The 6,401-nt window shown below is 40.7% G+C and overlaps 1 pseudogene; it reads right to left on the minus strand.

Annotated features, from left to right (window-relative positions):
- Positions 1-6,030: 6,030 nt before the first annotated feature.
- Positions 6,031-6,098, minus strand: LOC118084585 (U5 spliceosomal RNA; annotated as a pseudogene).
- Positions 6,099-6,401: the final 303 nt, after the last annotated feature.

Below are 6,401 nucleotides of genomic sequence, written 5' to 3' on the forward strand. Positions count from 1 at the left end.
TTATTTGTCCTTTTTCCGTGTGGCATCTCCAGTTATTCAAACTATAAGTACAATTTATTTTCAGAATTTTTGGGACACTGCTAAACAAAGATAGTTTTCTTTGCATGCCATCACAATCTGGAGAGAACAGTCACAGAGGATTGAAGAGTTTTACAGAGATGCTGTAACTTTGTGGATGTAGGGGCATGTTCTGATTTTGGAACACAAGTCAAACAAGAGCATATATCATTCCTCTCTCGAGCCTTATACACAACTTCATTTTGTTTTCAGTGGATGGAAGTAATATGATCCAATAGAAAGAGACAGCAAGTATTGAATCTGATTTTTATTGTAGTGGATAGAAGTAATATAAAAACTGATTTTTATTTTAGGGGTTTTTTTGTACCTAGAATCACACAGTGAATTCATTCTGCAGATTATCTTGCTGGCTTAGAAATATCTGCCCTTCATATTTGAAGCAGGAAGCAGCAAAAGAGCAAGGAAGTTATGGGGCCTATTTTAAAGGTGTTTACAACACTGTTATATCACACAGATTGTTTGGTGAGCACATGCTGCGTTGTGATAAGGTATTGCCGTTTTGGAAACCAGTGATGCTATTTTAGTGGACTCTTTCTTTCTTAAACTCAGTATCTTAGCAAGAAAGAATAAATGTAGAAACTTGGTGCATTTCCCCTATCTTTTTTTAAAAAATAAAAAATAATAGAAATGTTTCCCTTTTATTCTTTACTGATACTGCTAGGGTAAACAAAAAAGCCATCAACCAAGAATGACTGGATGTTCATCGAGATTTGGCACTCACCTCTGAATATCTCATGCTGGATCTTGGGATGCTTTCATATGATACACTAATTATCTAGAACCAGCTAGGAAGTGTGGAAGTCCCCCACCACATTCTGCTTGGCTCCCATTCCCATGTCTTTGCTTTGTTCTGTGTCTGCTTTGCCCGTCTTTTGATTTTAGTTATGCAACTTGTGCATATGCAGCTTGCTTTTGCTGAGTTCTCTGATTTGTCTACTCATTCATGTAATTCCCTCCTCTCCTGCCCCTCCCTCCCAAACCCACAAAATTCTATGTGGGCAATGTACATGAATGGTGTTTCTCTTTATGAAAAAGAGTGAATATTGGGTGTGTGTCCTGAATCAACTAGCCCTTCTGCTGTTTGATTATTTGGCAGGGTTAACCAAGGTTAAGGGTTGCTTTATGATGTACATCAATTTGGGGTGACCCCACGAGTTCACAATTTTGGAGGCACTATGGCCCATCTGCCCCCATCTGGGTGTCTGGGCAGAAGACCTTACCCTAGAACCCTTTAATGGGATACCCTGATTCACTGTAGCCAGGGGCAGGGGCATTGGGTTGGCATCCACATAGACTAAGGATCCAACCCAATGCCTTATCTGCCATCAACCAAAGACTTCCATAACAAGGTCTTATGCAGGGCCTGCCTGCTTAGTCTTAGGCAATCCTATGCATAAAGTGTTACGTGTGGGGGGAATCCAGCATTGACTGAGGCTGAGATCTGGGTGCGGCTGGCTTTTATAGTACCTCGCTATAGCCTGGGAATAGTTTTCCCTCTGGCCTGCTCCCTAAACTGCACCCCGAAGCTCACTTGCAATTGGATGCAACTGTGGGTGGGCTCCAGCAGCCAGCATACCCAGTGGAGGAGGAAGTGATGTCCTCCTTTGGCTGGACTGAAGCCAGAAGACCACCTAACACTACCACGGCCATGACAGACTGCAACTACTGCTCCACTCCAGCTGGCAGTAAGCATCCATTGATAATGCCACCATAACTCTGCTGCTGATGCTCAAGCTTTCCTGAACACCGTGCCCTCTGAGGCTGGAATCCAAACCCACTCAACTGGGACTCACCTCTGAGTACACATATATAAGAGGATTGCCATGTAAACCACACAAGAAGCCTACAGGGGGAAGGCTGAGCTGATACCCACAAACAACCTGCTCTGTGAGTGTAATGCTGGATCCAACCCAGGTTAACTAGGAGACCAATTTGATTCATGTTTATTCTAAGAATAAGCCCAGATAAAGTCACTATCATGTTTTCCCAAGTGTCCTTCAGATTAGATCCTCTTGTGCTGCAGTGACTCGGGATTCAACCAACCAATCAATCATATACTCCATCGTTCCAGCTGAGGTTCCACTAAAATCCAGGAATTACTTCAGAACTATTCTGTGAGTTGCAGTCTTGCTCCCCAACTATGTGAAAATCATTAAATGATTTCTGGAGATATGTAATATTTTTTCATTAATGTTATTATTTACATAGCTCAACATAGTGCAATGAAACAGATCACAGGCTGAAGATGGAAGCAGAAAAAAATCCTAATCCCACCATATACATTATTCTCTCCCTGCCACCACACACACGTACATCAGTTCCTCAGGGACATATATGTGCCTTACACTGGTGTACATAGTTACCATAGTGATTAATGGTTTACTTGATTAATGTGAAGTATGTAACTGACAGGCATTTCCTTGATATTAATGGATGCACAGTTTTGAACTATCAACACCCAGGATTCCAAAAGGCCCAGATGAACACATTTTGGATATGCATTTTCATTAAAAGGCATGGTAATTAATTAGACTGTATTAGGGAAACATATTCCTTACTAGCAAACATGCTGTGATAATCTTTGCTTTGAGATTCTGTTCCTTTTCTCGGTACATTTCCTGTGAGCAGAGAAAGATTTCTGAGAACGTTTAGAAATTATCAGAGGAAAACCACAGTAGGAGTTCTTCAAATTGTTGAAAATCTAAATGTGTTGAGCTATATAACCAGACCATATAAGGGAAGACAGGTTGGTTTTTAGAAGAACAGAAACGAGAATCAGGTTGTTCAAGTTCACACTGATGGACACAACATGAATTCTCTACGGTCTTTTTATTGGAAAAAAAACCTAATCACAGAAGTTTTATCATTTACATCCACCATTCCTCAAACATCATCAGTTTATAAAATACATGGGTAAAAATTTATTACACCAAAGAACTTTTATAATTGTATTTAAAATGTTTCTCCGTGTTTGTAAAGCTCCTGAATGTTCGTAGCAATATAAATGATAATCTTTGGCTTTCCACATGTTGTTGAATTCCAACTCTCACTATTCCCAGACAGCATGGTCAGTGATGATGGGAGTTGTAGTTCAGCAACATTTGGAAGGTCACAGCTTCCCTATCCCTGTCTTCCATAGTAAAGTTGTTAGAAACCCTAGTCACTTGGAAAAACTCTGCTAGAAAACTCCTTGAGGGTGTAATGGTGGCAGAGAAATTGTGGCAGTTTCTTTGCTGCCATCACTGCGACAAAGTGGGCTTTGTGAGCTTTTATGTTTGGTGCCATCCATTGCAAGACATGTGCCACTTGTGCTCTAGTCATCTTTCAGCCTATTTCATCACCCAATTGCCCAGGAAGCCAAGAAGATGCTTGGTGTCAGGAATGAGTCAGCTCCAAGTGAAGGGTTGCAGCCAACTGCAGAAAACAGCCAGGAACAGAGAGGCTTAGATGTTAGTCAGGCAGGGGAGAGCCGGCAGCTGCAGGCTTCGGCTGACCTTGACGGGCAGGCTGATAAGGTAGTAGCTGAGAGGAGGCTAGAACACACCCAAAGCTCTCAGGAAGCTCAAACAAGCATGAACAAACACACCGATAGTATGTCAGAACAGGAAGAGGTTGGAGCTTATCCACTAAGTCCGAAGAGTCAGCAAATGGGAGGGCTGCTAGATAGGAAGCAAAACAAGAGACATAAGGGTTGTAATTTCAATATCTTCTGTGGACGCTGTAATGTGTCTTCAGAAAGGTCATCTTTAGTAATGATGCCGGAGGCTTTGTTAGAGCCCTCCGGAGCATTCTGTTTGTTTTTGCAATAAATCCTGCTTTTTAATTACCCAAGCTTACTGTGTTATCAAGCTGGGAACCTGGACTCCTGACACTTGGGAATGATTGAGTCAACAGCCTTGCAATCATCTCACACTGAGGCCACGGTTTGATAGAAGCACCAATCATATCAAGCTGAGAGCATCTAGGATGCTACTAGATTACATAAATCCTTGGGAGTGGATTTTAATGGGTACACCACCCCTGCAGAAGGGAATGGGAAATGCTGATCTAAACCTGAACACAAAATGGTCTGACCAAGAAAACAGGCTCCAAGACAACTCAATCCAGAGCACTGTTCCCTTGATTCCTTGAAAACACCAGGGAGTTCTTGACTAGGGCATCAGCTTGAGACATGCAGCTGTACAAAAAAATGTACTGTGCATTGCGTACAAAGATGTCTAGGGAGTGAGCACATGCTCATTGGTAGAAATTGCATATCACGGTACATTACAATTTATTTTATTAGCATTTGTGTATCTGTATAGTAAATGCCAACCTGCTGAGATTTCCAGACTGATTTTGTGAGTGCCCCCAAAATCAAGATACACCCCTGATTATTGATAGCCGCCTAAATGAGTTATCCAGAAAGTGAGGAGTCTTGTGTGGAATTCAACTATGTACAGTACATAGAGTTGCCAGGTGCCCATTCAAGACTTTTATCATATTCAAATATGCTTTGTGAATAGTCCATTCAAGGATATACTGTAGGTCATTCTCCATTGAATGTGGGCATTCACAAATCTGAGATTGCCAGTGTTAGATAATGACATTACAAGTAGCAAAAACTTTTTTTGCTAGTTTGATAGGAACTCCCTGTGTTGATTTTAGGATGAGAACGGTTGACGATAAAGTGCTTTTCTAGCACAAATTAAGAAAAACAGATATACAAATTTATAGAATATATGCTTTCATTTGTTTGTTTCATTTCCATAAAACATGCACACAGAGAGAAAGAGCTATCTTCTCTGAAGTCAGCTAAAGATCACATTGAGGAACCAGCATTATTAAGCCACTTTGTGTTTGATTCTGTGATCAAAGAACTTAAGGTGCATTGTGGAGTTGTTTGTTTTCTTTACACCCCAAGCTTCAAATGTGGACTCCAAGAAGAGAAAGATAAATCCTGACAGTAACAATGGCAAATCTTTAATGGTGCTCATTAAAGTCAGCATTCTTTTTCTCCCCAACAGGTCAGTTTGAAATTCTATTTTAAGACCAAAATGCACTTAAAATTGCCTTTGGGCTATTTGTAAGAAGCACTTCCAAAATGTATACCTCCTCTCCCCTGTTGTGCTGCATAGAAGGCAGCGTAATTTGTTCCCTTAGTTCCTTTAATTCCTACAGGAATAACCATTTAAAAACAGAACTGGAGGCTCCTTTGATCTTCAGGTATCAGCTGGACAATGCTCCAAAAGTACAGCAGTCGAGGAAGTAAGTGTCCAATGAAAAAGCCTCAATTATCATAAGAGCTAGCCCTCAACATGCTTTTACAATCGCAGATCCCTTTGTGCTCCAAATTTCAACTTCCATAATACAGAGGTGCTTAAAGCAATTATTTATGATGGGATTACCTCATAGTCATTTTCGGCCCAGCACATGGAGCAAAGTTGCTTTCTCAGGCTGAGCATTGCAATCCAATTGAATGGATTTTTTCCTCCCTCACTTGTCTGCTTTAATCGATGAAATATTCTCTCATGAGAGATATTGCTGTTCCTTGATTGCAATATTTCTTGCTTGCATAGGATGGAAACAAAAGCAAGACTAAGATTCTTGGATGCAGTGTCTCATAGTATTTACAGAGCTGTGTTTATTCCATGATCGCACTGCACCAAGGATACAATTTGATGTGGCATATGAAATTCAGCATTCCGGGAAAGTTCAGTTTTATTAAAGAAAGCCAGTCAGGCTACAAAGAAAGGCTTGAAAATGCCTTGGCTACACCAGATGAGCAGTGCAAGCCTATATCTATCTACTCACAAGTAACTTCCTTGGAGATCAGTGGAGCGTACTCCTAGATAAAAAGGTACACAATTGCATCCTCAGTCTCAGAAAACATGCATTGATTTTATTTATTAAATATAATAATTATAAACCACTCTCTTGTAAAATATCACGGTAGTGTACAGAAATACAAAAATAAATGTTGCTCTCCATGGGAATCTTTAGTAAAAGGCGAAAGATGTATACGATCTGAAGAGAAAACAGAGAATCCCTCTGATAAGGTATTCCTTATCAATTTAGAACAGAAGCAACATTTTCCCAGAGCTTCGTGTCCTGAAGCTGACCACAAAGTTTACCTGTATTAGACTACATGGTGCAGAATGTCAGGTTCTGTTTTGTTACTGATAGGTAATATTGCACTGATAATTTATGTGGCACACTAGCTTTTAAGAGCCTGTGTGGTGTAGTGGTTAGATTATTGCACTAGGACCAAGGCTTCCAAAGTTCAATTCCCCACTCAGCTGTGGAGGTGTCAGGCTTTGGGGGATCCAGTCCCTCCTATGGTA

This window comes from Zootoca vivipara, chromosome 9 (assembly GCF_963506605.1).
Source record: "Zootoca vivipara chromosome 9, rZooViv1.1, whole genome shotgun sequence".
Classification (NCBI taxonomy): Eukaryota; Metazoa; Chordata; class Lepidosauria; order Squamata; family Lacertidae; genus Zootoca; species Zootoca vivipara.